Source organism: Podarcis gaigeae (assembly GCF_964106915.1).
Source record: "Podarcis gaigeae genome assembly, chromosome: 1".
In the NCBI taxonomy this organism is placed as follows: Eukaryota; Metazoa; Chordata; class Lepidosauria; order Squamata; family Lacertidae; genus Podarcis; species Podarcis gaigeae.
The window spans coordinates 85,833,599-85,848,617 of NC_139678.1; the positions used below are offsets into that span (position 1 = coordinate 85,833,599).

General features: G+C 45.6%; 1 protein-coding gene across 2 annotated transcripts in view; it reads left to right on the plus strand.

Moving 5' to 3' along the window:
- The first annotated feature begins 317 nt into the window (after positions 1-317).
- The window catches only part of CDK5R2 (cyclin dependent kinase 5 regulatory subunit 2), an 87,420-nt gene continuing 72,718 nt past the window's right edge, over positions 318-15,019 (plus strand). For both annotated transcript variants that reach the window (XM_083749307.1, XM_083749306.1), the window contains exon 1: positions 318-843. The gene's annotated coding sequence lies outside the window, so the exon portion shown is untranslated. The remainder of the gene's footprint in view (positions 844-15,019) is intronic.

Sequence of the window (15,019 nt, forward strand, 5' to 3'; positions counted from 1 at the left end):
CACTGTGTCTGTAGTTGCCATGGAAACTAGGGCAGAGGAGGGGCAGCAGTGCGTGTCTAAAGCTACCGCCTCTGCCTGCTCTGGCTGATCAGCTTGGAGGAGATCAATGGGCTGGGTGGGGCCTCACCCTCTAATCCACCCTCTCATGTGGGTGCCTGCAGCTGCCTGCGGTCGGCCCCATCCCCAGCTCTTGGGTGCTGGGGCTTTCCAGCTGCAGCTTAATTACAGCCCAAGGGATGGCGAGTATGCAGAGGCAAGGTGGGGTGTTTGGTGGGGGTGGTCCACAGTGGCTGGGTTTGGGGCTTCTTGGCTCTCGTGGCCCAGAGATCCTTACAGTTTTGCCTGCCTGGAACAAGGTGGGATGCCACCCAGGCCCATCCATGCAGCCTAAGAGGTGCCAAGATATTGGTGCGCCCTGAACAAGAGCCAAAGAGCCAGCTTGGGAAGAATCAAGGCAAAACTCCTAGGCCTGACTAGAAGTTTGTGTGAACTCTGCAGATGATGAAGAACACATCCCAGAATTGTGCAAGGGGGATCACTGGCAGGCAAGTTAACAAGGAAAGCGTTCTCTGATGGAGTGCTAGAGCTGAGGGCCAGACTGTTGTTGGTGTCCGTCTTTGGAGAAAATAGAGGAGTGCGCCTTTGGGAGTCAAGTCAAATCTGTTGGAAGCCTGCTGTGGCTGTACAGACCAAGACAGGAGAGACAAATATCTCACAGCTCCTGGTTGGGAAGAAAGGCAGCATAGACATCAAATGAATAATATCAGTAACAATAATAATGGCATGTGGAAGTGTGCAGGCCACCTGGGACATACTCCTGCATGGCACAGATGGATGGAGCAGGTAAGACCAGTTGAACCAATGAGACCTACACAAAAGTAAATGTATATGCATCTTTATCTTGAAAGGCCCACTAAACTGGCCTATGCATATAAGGATTATTTATTTATTGGATTTTTATACCACCCTTCGTCCAAAGATCTCAGGGGAGTTCACGGCATAAAAATACACCATAAAACCACAAAGTACATAATAGCAAAAACAAAGCAAACCAATAACCCCTTCCCCAAAACATATTTAAAAGGTTAATCTAACAGGGTCTAGAGACAGATGATTCCATCTCTGATGGCATTATTTTTATGAAAATCTTTGCATAAGATTATAGTAAGCTGCCTTTTACCAGAGTTTTTCGTGTACCTATCCAGCTCAGTCTTGTCTGTACTGATGGGCAGCAGCACTACAGGATATCAGATAAGAGTCTTGCCCACCTTTAGCAAGAGATATCAGGGAATGAACCTGGGACCTTCCCAGGCCCAGACCAAAACTTTCTGCTGCCTGAGGCGGAGCAGCAAGTTGCACACCTCCTCCCAAATCAAAGTGCATAGTACCCAAGCTTGATCATACATCTTTTTCACATCTGAGATACCAAATTCTACAAATGACTGCCTGGGAGTAAAAACGAAACAAAAATACTTTGGGTGTATGGGCTAAACCAGCAATCTGCTGCCCTTTCATGACACCTAACATCAGTAAGCTAGTGGTCTGCTATCAGGACATTTACATGTGGATCCAAAATCGCAGGTGCAGTGTAGGGCTGCAATGTCAGGTCAGTTATTACTTAATAAGACAAATCAGCTTTAAACATTTAGAAGAAGAAGAGTTTGGATTTGATATCCCGCCTTTCACTCCCCTTCAGGAGTCTCAAAGCGGCTAACAATCTCCTTTCCCTTCCTCCCCCACAACAAACACTCTGTGAGGTGAGTGGGGCTGAGAGACTTCAAAGAAGTGTGACTGGCCCAAGGTCACCCAGCAGCTGCATGTGGAGGAGCGGAGACACGAACCCGGTTCACCAGATTACGTGACTACCGCTCTTAACCACTACACCACACTGGCTCTCTATTTACCCATAGACTTTCAAAATGTAGCTGAATAGCAGATCTGAATTCTCTTTAAATGACTTATAAAAACAAAGACTTAAAACAAAAATCGAGGTGGCAAGCTTCATCTTGAAAAAGACAAATTCCAAATTCTATATGAGAGAGAAGGCTTATCAACACTTCCTCTTGTCCTGCTGCTTTCCCCCAAGGAATACTGCTCTTTAGCGCTCACTTGGAGCAAACAGCAATTTGGATGAAAGGCAGTATAGAAATGTAATAAACAACAACAACAACAATAGTATTCCAATGCACAGTGTGCTGCCCTGGATGAGATAACTTTTCCACCTGCACAGAGCAATTTTCCTCCTCTCCTCAAGAGAGAAAGTGTGGTGCTTTGCATTGCATGCCGGGTTTGGATTCAAAACTCACCAGAGCCGCAGACTTAGTGGATGGGGGTTGCGGGGGGGGGGGGGGAGTTGGATGAGGCTTCAATTACCCTTTTGTAAAGCGGGCCTAGTAATTGCCTCCTTCTCCTTGTTTGATAGGGATAATAATATAGTACTTCAAAGTGTGTGCAAATGCCAAGTACATGATTAATAGGAATAATAAAGTGCAAACAGGGCAGTTTGCTCTGAGCATGTGAGTGTTTGTGCTGCCCCCCAAACAACAGGCTCTTCCGGGTAGCCTTGGACCAAGTCTTGCATTGAGCCCAGCCCATTTCAGTTCCCCTCTACTGCAGGGCTGGCAGAAAACAGGTTGGAACTGGCCAGGGAGGAATCCTCTTTGATGGTGGGTGTCCTGCTGCTCTGAGCTTCTGAGAGCTCAGCCCAATTCTGTGCTGGGTGAGGGGATGGGGGGGGCCCAGTGGGCCATGCTACTCTGAAAACACACAGAAAGCTGGAAAAGATGGACCCTATGACTTCCTTCTCTTTGAAGCATCCAGCATCTCGGTGACATCTTGCCCTTTCCAGGGTTTCCCTCTCCTGCTTTGCTCCTGCCCAACTGAAATAGTATTTGTAATTCCTCATTCTGAGACCTGGCTGGAGGTCAATGCAAGTTGAGATGTCTTGATGATGTTATGAGCCATAGGCTGGCAGAGGCCACCTTGATTCCTGGCAAGTTCTATTTTTACTTGTGCATTGCCGGTATAACATAGTGGATGAGAGTGTAGGCCTTGAGCTGGTCAATCGATGGTTCAACTGTTGTCTCAGCCAGAGACTCACTAGGTCACCTTAAGCAAGCCATTCTTTTCTTGGCCCTCGTTTGCTGAATGGAACACTAATACTGGGCTGCCTTTCAGGGTTGTTGACCTTTCAGGGTTGTTGACTAGGCCCCTCCAACTCTATGATTCTCACTGCTTAAGCCAGGTGTAGGGAACCTGTGACCCACCAGATGTTGAGCACCATTGGCCGTAGTGGCTGGGGCTGATGGGAGATGGAGGACCACACGTCCCCCATCCCTGCACTGTAGCAACCTGAAAGCTACTTCCACTGTTGGAGACAGTATGCTTCTGATTGCCAATTCCTGGAACCCACAGGAGGGAAGAGTGCTGTTGTGCTCGAATGCTGCTTGTGTGCTTCCTGCAGGCATCTGACTGGCACTGTAAGAACAAGATGCTGGACTAAATGGGCCACTGCCTTATCCTGCTGGATCTTCTTATGTTCTTAGCTTGGGGTTTATGGCCCCCATCAGAATTTTTATTTTTATTTTTAAAGGACCAGCTCAATTCATTGGGTGATAAGAATAGTGACTTATTTTATTCAATTACTAAAACGTGAGAGCATTTCCATACTGGTTGTTAGTGCCATTCAGTGCTGATTTGAGGTGCCTATAAAGCATATCTGACCTGCCCTGCTTGTGTTTTATGTATGTATTTATTTATTTGTATTTATAGCCAGCCAGTCCCAGGGCAGGTTAACAACAACTGTATATCAGGAGGTGTAAAACATCTGACCTGCATCTGAAAGGCGTTGTCTGTGGTATGGGCACATTCTTAATGCATTGAACATTTTACTGGGCTGAATAATTCTCCATGGCAAAATAGATGTTTAACCTTGTTAAAAAGGGGGGGGGGGGAGAACAAAGTGATTTATTGTTGGTACAATAAAAATCCAGCCCCTAACATTATTTACTGTTGTTGTTGTTATCATCAGCATCTTCATCAGTATCATTATTAACTAACTAACTAACTAACTAACTAACTAACTAATCCCCTTTTACATTCATCTCAAGGTGATTTATATGTCCACAGTGAGGAACACCAGATTGCTCCAAAAACAAATATGTGCTGTATTGATTTGGTGTGCTGAAGTTATTAGTGGTCTCTCTGTGTGAGTCTCTGCCTAGGCATGATTTGGATGCATGATTTGGGTTGACTATGGCAGGACAGATAAACCCAATTAGAAACCCAGTTACTGAGAAGGAATCAGGACTTGAAAAACTGGTTTTCTTATTCAGAGAAGAGTAACAGCTCAGAGACTCAACAGACCTTGGATGCTGTCAACATATTATCTGACCCTGATTCTGTGTCTTGAATTGCAGCTTGATCAGAGGACATAGAAAAGGGTAACCTAAATGCCACCACCACCACCTCACAAAAAACCCTCAACTTCCATCGCATATCAAGTTGCTGTTAAAAGCACAAAATTGGAACAGGTTTTTTTCGTCCTTGCTTTGGTCAACTGGTAACATTATGAGCCACAGCTGGAAAGCTCACCATTGTTATTTACTGGGGTGAGTGTCCCCTTGTGGTCCCTTCCAACTCTAGAAGTTTTATGATTCTATAATTTGTTTGCAGCAAGGTTAGACAGTGTTGCATCAAGCAAATGTTATCCCACACTTTCCAGTGTGTTTCCCCATCGCTTTCCTTACCGCAAAAAGTCCAGTCTTTGTGGGAGGTGGGTTTGTTGCACAAGACCTCCAGAACGGACCACTGGGCCTTCTAGCCTGGCACTGCCTCCATTTACTGGCAGCGTGACTCTCCAGGGGTCCAGACAGGAGTCTCTTCAAGCCCCATGTGGAGATGACAGGACTGAACCTGAGACCACTGAGCTGCAATCATTGGGTGGTGTAGGCAGGATTGAGAAGTGTACTATGGTTACCCTATTCTGTAGCTCGCTCATAGCAGAACCCATGCCAGTAGAGGCTGGTGTGGTTCGACCACTGATCTGCCCCAGGTTGGTTGGCTCTTACCTTGCTTTGGGAGCTGAGGTGAGCTGCGGTTTGATGATCCAGCACATTCCCAGCTGCCGCTTGGGCGAGGCCAGATGCCCAAGAACGATGCCATGTCTAGCCAGGCTGCAAACAACCAAACTCCGGCAGGCCATAACTCTGTAATTACTGCAACATAGACAGTGGGGCTGGGGTGGGGGGGAGAACAATTCAAACCTGCGTATATAAACACTGCTGTGCTATCTTCTCCCTGGCATCACCCTCGGGCTCAAAGAAAGCTCTAATTTTAGGGCTTAGGAGTGGGGGTGGTTGTTATTGAAAGGGCTGTGGCCAAACAGAGCTTTCATCTCAGCTGGCTGACGAAGAGCACATGGGGTTTCAGGATGGGTGACTGGCTGCTGGGAGCCCTTCCCTCAGATGCAAGGACAGCTCCGGATCTGGGGGTGACGAAGCCTTGTCCTTTGAAGCCTGCATTTCCCTGGCACTCCACCCCGTACCATCCTATCATTGCACTGCTGATCAGACATTTCCATTGGGTGGAGGTGGGGTTGCACAAGAGAATCTGACCCAACTGCTAACTCTGGAAAAGGATCTCAGAGGTCTCAGCAACAGAAAATCATGGCTTCCTGGAAACTCCCCCAAGTGGTTTTTCTGACCCCTAACAGATGCTCATTGCTGTCGTACGAAAAGCTTCTGTAGGAGATGGTTCCAGAGCTTCCTGGGCTAAGGAGATGAGTTTGCCGGAGGACCCCTTCAGCTACAACCAATTCCTTCTTCTCCCTATTTTTGGTTGACCTTTGGAAATATTTAATCTCCCTCTTCTTTTCCACAGCTTCATAGAATCATAGAGTTGTAGAGTGGAAAGGTACCCAAAGGGCCTTGAAGCAAACCACCTGCAATGCAGGAATCACAGCTTGAAACCTGGTATTTTGTGGCTTCCTTGAAACTTAGTGTCCATCACATCTTGCTTTCTCTGTTGACCTTTTCTAAAAATGTTGGGTGTGAGGCAGATACTTGGGTTTGGGGTTGCTGTTTTTTTTGTATCACTGTATGAAATGTCTATCAACAAGGCAGATACTGGATGCACGGAGGGAAGAGAAACAGGCTTAGATGCGGCAACTGGATCTAAACAAATCTGCTCTAATATTTGTGGGTTCTTGATGTCTGCTTGCTAATCCCCCTGAAATTCTTTACAAATTGGGAACCCTGTGGGTGTGGGTGTGGTTGTTAATAATTGTGAGCCATATCCGTGGACTGCTGTAACATAGTCTTCCCTTTGTGTAACATCTGCTAGGGACCTTTCTCAACAGCAAGGCATAAGAACATAAGAAGGACTAATCAGATACCTCTGGAAAATCCTCAGTCTGGACCTGAGCACAGCAGCACACTCCCCACTTGTGCTTTCCGGCAACTAGTGTTTCAGATTCATACTGGCTATAATACTGGATATACAGCCATCATGACTAATGGCCATTGAGTGCCATATCCTCCATGAATATTTCTAATTCCCTTTTAAAATGCTGACTATTACTGTGTCTTGATCCATAGGTTATGTGCTGAATCTCTCACCACCCAGCTTCATCGGATGGCTTCAGGTTCAAGTATTATGAGAGAGGGTGAAAAATGTCTCTGTCCACTTTGCCTACATTGTGCATAATTTCATAACCTCAATCAAGGGCAGGAAACTTTTTTCAGCCCAAATGCCACATTCTATCATGGTCAGCCTTCTGGGGGGCCACCTACCTGGGGTTGGTTGGGCCAGAGTAAAAAAAAAAAAAAATGGACGACACGACATATGTGACTCTTGCCTTTATACATTCAATCAGCAGGGTACATTCAATCCATGCAAAATCCAGAGGTTTATACGCACACATTTTTCCATTCAAGCAAGCAAGAGGCAAATTTCAGTTGAAGGACGTATTCCAGCCAGGCAAAAGAGGAGGAGGTGGAGCAGGGCCAGGAAGTGGCATGGGAAGACTCTCAAGGGCCAGTTAGAAAGGCTCCTGGACCTGGGCTTCCTGTTCCCTCATCCTTCCTCCCTTGCCTGCCTATTTCCTAAATTTAAAAGCCCCAAATGTTGTAGGATTTCCTCGTGGAGGAGTCACTTCAGTCCCTGATCATTTTGGTTGTTCCTTTCTGATGGATCTTGACCAAAATTCATATCTTAGATACATTTATATAGCACCTTTTCCTCCAAGGATCTCAAAAGGGTTACATGATATTACCCCCCCCCCATTTATTCCTCACCACAACCCTGTCAGGTAGACAGTGACTGGCCCAAGGTCACCCAGTGAGGTTCATGGCTAAGTAGGGATTTGAACTCTGATTTCCCAGGTCCTAGTCTAACACTCTAGCCACTACACCACACTGACCCCCCCGCTGTGCTAGTTTCTGAGTTTTCTGTAGCTCTTCATCAGGCTAGATGGTAAAACTGAGCAACAGGAGCTCAGGCAGAAGAAATAAAGAAGAAATAATGGCTGGTGTTGAAGCCAGGAAAGTCTGCCTCTGGTCACAGTCTTAAGTTGAATGCAGGAGGAGGCAGCAAGCATTCAAGTGAACCTCTGCAAATAAATGGAACAGCAACCCCAAGTGTACTTAAATGGAAGATGGTCCCACTGAAAATAATGCTCCTTACTTCCAAGTAGGTAAGCAGAGTTAGGCTCATGCCATTGGAAGCAGGAGACTTTTCAGCGCAGGATCCACATGGATGGGAGACTAGCAATGGTGCCATTATGTCAAAAAGTCTTCAGCAAAACTCAATAGCCTGGTGTTTTCACAAATGAAGGGATGAGGTCATAGAAGGCCAACTCTCCATTTGGAAAAATGGGGAGAAGTTCTTCCCTTATCTCATTCTTGTGCTTCCGCCCAGCCCCCTGCGCTGGTCAAACGTTTCTCCGAGGTGCTGTTTTGCACCCTCCATCAGGCCTGTGGCATCTTGTATGTTTTTTCTTGTGTGCATAGCAATTATTCATTTCTTTTTTTTGACTCAGCTAGTAATTAAACTAATTTTTTTTTAAAAAAAAACCAGTATGGGCATTCAAGTGTAATGAATTGGCCCTAGCAACCACTAGAGGGAGACATTGGGCAAAGATCTGGACTACAAGCAAGATGCATAGCTTTATTTTGTGTTTTCCAGGCATGCCAACCAGTAAGCTTCAGGGACATAGGTCAACCTCTTTCTTCATCTCACAGTATTGACTGCTGCTCTGACTAGCGGTGATTCTACAGGGTTTCAGAAGTTTCATATCACTATCTACCTCATTCTTTTTAATCTGAGGACCTTCTGCATGACCTCTGCCACTAAACTATGGTCCTTTCCCAAGTTCCTCCATACACTCCAAATATTCATAAAAGAGAAAATAACAGGTACACTTAGTACTAGGAGAAAGCACATATTTTCATTAAATATATTGCCAAAGAAGATGGGTCCTAAAGCATTAATATGGTCCTGTTCTAAAAGAAAAGTACTGTGTTCAGAGCTCTCAGTCTGTGCACTAATACTCTGCAGAGCTAAAAAGTACCTACAGAAGTTGCATCAGGATATACCTAGACTGCAAGCCTATTGTTATAGGATTGGGATTGAGCTGGATGCCCTCTCAGGGTTCCTGCCAGCCCAGCAATATTATAGCTACAAGATCTGAGTCTGAAGAAGGTGTGTGTGTGTGTGTGTGTGTGTGTGTGTGTGAGAGAGAGAGAGAGAGAGAGAGAGAGAGAGAGAGAGAGAGAGAGGAAGGAAACAAAAAGACTGGGACTGAAGCTGGAAAGTGCACACAGAGACCTGACATGTTCTCTGTGCCAAATCCAAAGCCATGCTGTTGGAACCTGTCCCCTTATAGAAACCTAATGGGAGAACAGAATCTGTTGATGTGTTAATGCCATGGACCCTTCCATCTTATGCTCAGTCTGTATATATGTGTAAATAAATCTTATAAATCACACAGGCGCCACAAGTCTCCAGTGACCATCATTTCATTCCAGTCTCCAGAGGCCATTCAAACCCAAGGGTGTGCTGCTGCTGCTGCTGAGACCCTTAAACCTCTCACTTTGTAGTTTTTGTACCACTTTAACAACCATGGCTCCCTCACCCCAATAATTTTGGGGATGCAATTTGATACAGTGCTGATAATTTTCTCTCCCTGAACTCTGCCCCGTAGCTCCCCAGACCTGCACTTCTAAAGGTTCTCTGGCAAAAGCCCAGTGAATGACTATTAGATCAGTCTGAGGCTGTTGTGTAAATATGTCCTAACATTCTGCCCAAACCAAAGTCTTATAGTGCTTTTAGAAGACGCCCAGGTCTGGGCAAACCTCTGGAGCCAAGGAATTCTAAAACTGGGGAGAAACCACCAAGAATGTCACTCTGTGTGTCCTTGTTTGCCTAATATGTTACACAAATGCTGTGCTTAACTGCTTTAAGATAGGAGTAGGCAACCATTTTTCTGCTAAAGGTCTCATTCTCTTAGAGATAGCCTGACAGAGGCCACGTGCATGATGAGAGCTGATATTTCTGAGGGATCTGATCAGCACTGTTCCACACCAATCATCCATTCAGCCCACGCACAAAAGGGATGCCATTTTGAGATCTTTCAGAAGTGTGGGTTGTGGATCAAAAGAGCTCTGTTCTCTGCCCAAGTGCGGAGGGGATTTCCTTTAAAAGAATGGATCTGTCCAGATCTGTGCTTTCAAAGTGCTTAGCTCTGCCTGCCTGGGTGGAGATGTCTTTTAGTATGTATGTATGTATGTATGTATGTAATGCAGTGTATGTATTTTCTTACATTTATATCCCACCTTTCTTCCACGATGAAACCTAAGGCTGTGTACCTGTTGGTTCTCAGGTGGTCACCCATCCAAGCACTGACCACACCACACCCAAACCCTGCTTAGATTCAGCAAGGTGGCAGCCTCCTATAAGTGCATCCAGATTGATATTTTGAAAGCACGCATCTTACTCTTAGCTTTGCAGCCCAATGGCCACATTATGTATTTCACACTTTTTAAATAAGAAAAGAGGGGGGGGGGGCGCTTACACTGGGTACTTTTATACTGAAGGGGAAAAGCAGCCATGTGACCCCAGTCTGGAATCCAGTGTGACTCGTGACCAATTTTTTGCTCTGATAACTATTTACCTTGTTTGCAACCAGCAATGTGCATTTGATTATAGCAAGAAATGAGTACAGAGTCACAATCTAGATCAGGAACATGTTCTGAATAGGGACTACATGGCTTCTTCACCTCCACCACCACCACCGCCTCCTCTTCCTTCTCCTCTAAATAAGTGACCAGCTTAAGCTTGCTTTTTGAAATAACCGAACTTGTAATTTGGCTGTAAAAATATTTTAGAATTTCGTCAGCTATGCCTAGAAGACAACAGGAGGTCGGACAGTGCAGATGCTGAAAGAATGGTGTAATGTGCTTCTAGCAATCAGGCCCTCCTCAAAGGTGGGCTGCTGGATCCTATCTCAGCAAGTGTTTCTCAGCAGTCCCCCAGGGCATCCCTACACAGAGTATATTGCAGTTGACTAGCTTCAAGGTTATGAACTGCGTTATGATGGTCTCCAGAGACCAAATTTGAAAGCAAAGACTGTAGCCTTCTCTTAAATCATTTCCATCAGTCCAAAGGGTGGAGAACCTGTAGCCCTCTGGAAGTTGTAGAGATACAACTTCCACCATCTCTCACTATTGGCTGTGCTGGTTGGCTGGTTCCTGTATCAGACCAATCCCCTGTAACTCTGAAATGGATCATGACAATTTTCAAGAGTTCTCCTCTGACAAATAGATTTGAGTCTGGATTCCATTTGTGTGTATGTTTTGGGGATGAGTGTTGTGGGGTAGAGAGAGGGCGGGTAGAGACGGCAAGAGTGAGCAGAAAGAAACAGCCTTGGCCTGTAGATTCCCTTGTAATCAAAAGCAGGTGACCCTGCCAAGGGAGAAATGCCCTTTTTTCTCCTGCCATTTTGTGGCTGCCTAAGTACAGGCTTCGTCACTTGCGCAGCTCGGCTTGAGTTGGGTGCTTTTGCCAGCACCGCGTGTGCCTTGCACAGCTGGTTTAAACAGCAGCAGCTGTGTGAAGCGGTGACATGTGGCACCCTCCCCACCACGACCCCAAACCACACTCCCACACATTGGGGAGAGAAGGAGAGAGAGGCAGGCACAGAACAAGGAGGGGGGGTGTACAGGAGCATTTCCCCAGCAGACCAAGGCAGCTTTCCCTGGGGGAGGGAGGGATCCACAAACAGAACAAAACAAAAAAACCTTGATGAGGCTAAGAAAAGGGGGGAATAAAGGGGTTGTTGGATGCGTCATCTTGATCTAACCGATGTGGCCTCATTGTCCCCAGATCCTCTCCCACAAGTTTGGAAGGATTTCAATGTTTGCGAGCCTTGCTGTGTGACTGGGTCACACTTTGTTTGCTGATTTCCATCCTGTCCAAGTTGCCTCTTAGTCTGCGCATTCACAGAGATTATACTACCTCTGACCATTTATCGAGCATTTGTCTTGATCTGTTTGTGAGGGGAGGTTATAAGACAACGAGTTTGCTCGTTGAGTGTTTCTACATTTCCTTTTTTGTTTCTGTGTTGACAAGCCCCCTGTCCATCATTCGTTCATGCCACACTTTCTTAACCACAAAAGGCCTGTTTCTTTCAAAAAGTAGATTTGTTGCACTAAGGCGGCAAAGCTAAATTCCCTGCTACATGAATTTAAGAGCAGCCAGGGAATCTTGACATGATTGTAGGAGTGGGCAAATTCTCCCAGAACCCAGGAGGATTCCCTGAGGCCTTGGGTGGTGATGAAACCAGAAGACCCCTTATCTTGTCCCTTGCCTTTAAAAGAACAACAAAACAGTCTTCCTCAGTGGCAGGCAATGGCTAATTACATATACTGCTGGTGAGAAATTGCTGCTATTTCTCCTGTACCCTTCAGTATCTTTCCATACCAAAACCATTTTTGTTTGTTGGTCTTTAGTTGTACAACGCTGGTGGTGCTGTTAACTCTTGTTGGCAGTCTGTACATGATCCAGGCACTGACTCTAGAAGTGGTTGTCTGTATATGATGCATCGGGGTGGCGGTGAGGGACCTTTCTTAGCTTGAGGGCCACATTCCCTGGTGGGCAACTGTCTGGGGGCCACATGCTGGAGGGCTGACATGGCCAGAGGCAAAAATGGGCAGAGCAGTGGTTCTTAGCTTTGTACAGGAGACAATTTTATGGCCAGGCAAAAGTCGGAGGTTTCTATACACCTCTCCTGCATGCAACTCTCTGTTGTTGTTGTTATGTTGCTTACTACAAAAAATTCTCTCAGTGACTTACTTTTTAAAAATAAAGCATAGAATACCAAATTAAAATACACAAAAATATTTAAAACACATTACTAATAATAGGAAAAGAGCACATCCCACAGCACCCAACTATCACCTATCCATTCTCTATTCAGGCAAGCCAGATGCATTGTCACAGATCAAGGATAGCTTCCAGCCAGGCAAAAACACTTTAGAAGGGAGCAGAGTAGCAGCAGTGAGGGATGTGTGATCACTGAATGGCCCTTGGCTAGCTGACCAGCTAGCTATGGAGTTACCTATATACCCAAAGTAGTGGGGTTGCGATCCAATCTGTGGTCTTGAACAGTCATCTGCAAAGCTTCCTTCCTGTCCACATCTAACATGGATGTAACTAAGATGCGGAAGTGGGGTAGGAAATCCAAAAGGCAGCTAGGAAGTCTGTGCAGGAGAACTCTAAAAAGACCAGTCCCAGGCTTCCATGCACACATCTGGCCAACAGGTGCTGGGAGCAAGCTGGAATGTGAGTGCCCTCTGGTGGACTGAGCATGTAAGTACAGAAACATATACATTGACTGAAGGCACCACATTTGGGGCTTTGATAAAACACAACACCAGTGCAGATGGGATGCTGCTCCATGGGAAGGTGGGAATTACCTCCCTGCATACAGACAGCAGGCATGTCAGGAGACCTAGATGTCATGAGAGTTTTCTATGTGTATGGTTCGGGGGCTTTATGAGGCAGAGGGATGGAGCATCCCAACATGCAACTCCTCCAACATCTGGGCTTGAAATGGTATTAGCCATGCTGGGTTATACCAGAGGCCTCCTGTTTCTCAGAGTGGGCACCCTGGTGCCCATAGGAAGCTCACAAGCAGGACCAGCACACAATAGCTCCCCCTACTTGTGTTTCCCAGAAATGCTGCCTCTCATCATGTAGGCAGTTATACAGCTGTCACTGCTAGCAACCACCCATAGCCTTATCTCCCATGAATTTGTACACTCCCATGTTCAAGCCATCTAGGTTAGTGGATCTCACCACATTCTTGCAGCACAGTCCAGGGAAGCTGTACAACTAACAGTAGTTCTGCTAAATGCAAAAACCGAGCAACGGACTCCAGCCTTCCCTGGCTCTCAGCAGGAAACTTGTATAACTACACGGCCCGCCTCTCAGTTGTTTCCACTTGTCCTCAGGACAATGTCACCACAAGCCCCTTTGAGATGGCAGCCATAAAAACAGAGTTCTATCCCTGCTGTTCAAACAATGCTCATTTCTATTATTTAAAGTCTGCCTCATCCACAATATCCAAGGTAGTTTCCAAGAACAGAATAGATCCAGTCTTTTAGGAAGATATCATTTAAAAAACTGAAGTTAAAAAATAAAATAAAAAATATATTCCAGCAGGATTTGGGGTTCCTGCTGGGTCTGCCTATGTGAACTTGGATATTTTGAGCTTGTAAATGAGAAATTTGCATTCTGGTTGTTATCCTGATCTGTGTCCAGCCTAGTATTATTCTGGGACACTTAGAACTGGGTCATGCCACTTACTTACATTTGGCTCAAGGAATGTTAAATTGACAGGTTTTAGTTGCCTTTCCTTACATTGTACAACACAAAAAACACACTCAGTGTAAAGGTAGCACCCTAAATTTCTAGAGTTCATCCTCTCTCATTTTGGAGAGATGAGGTGGTTTGTGGGTAACAGAGAAAGTGGGTTTTCCCCAGCCACTTTGATCTAATGGCAAAACTATTTCTTTCTTACCTGATTTGGCCACAAACCTGAAGCCTGAGATACAGGGATAGAGAAAGACACAGGGATCATCTAGTCCAACCTCTGTATTTGTATGTAACAGTGATATGTGTGGCACCATATATCCACAGCATGGCTCACAAATATGTGTCACATTTGCTGACCAAAGGGCTGTCAAGGATAAGCTAGAGACCCCAAAAGTCAAGAAAGAAATTTCTTCCAGCTATTATGAACTACTGACATTGTTTTGCTGGGGCCTAGACTTGCTATTGCTCTGAAACCTTACAACATGCCTCCCTTTTGCTTGTGGCTCACAGTGAGGAATCTGTTGAGGTAGATAGTCCTATCTTCAGGCACAGAGCAGGGACTCCTTTGGTTCCAACCCCACAATTCCATGAGCGGAAGGATTATTTGTGGAGCAGGCTGGGAGATCAGGAGCTAGAATGAGACCAGAAAGGTCATGCCTGATAGTGGCATTGTTTTGGACGGAAGTCATTGTCCATATTAACTTGGTAATGGGGAAACCCCTAAAATCCTCAGATGCTCACACCATACTGAGTTATATTCCAACACTGTGGGCCTTGACAGAGGAGTTACGTAATTGGATTTTGTATGCTCTGTTGGTGGCCAAAAGCTGGAGTGTATGTGTCCCCTGATTGCTCTGTGGTTGGGAGGCTGAGCCACTCTTGCACCATATGAAAAAGCTATCTTCAGCTAGCATCACTAAGAGAATAAACACTCAGACATCTGGGATGTGTACTTGTTTGCATGAAGTACATGCCCAGCAGACTCTGTTGGGACCTATCCCAACTCAACCAAACCAAACCCCCTTTCCCTTTTTACTTTTGTTCTGATTGTATTTATTTAACTGTATGGCACTGCACTACAAATGACTATTATCTGGTGCTGGTGTTCCACATTGGCAAAAATGTGGGGCACAATAAAATAATG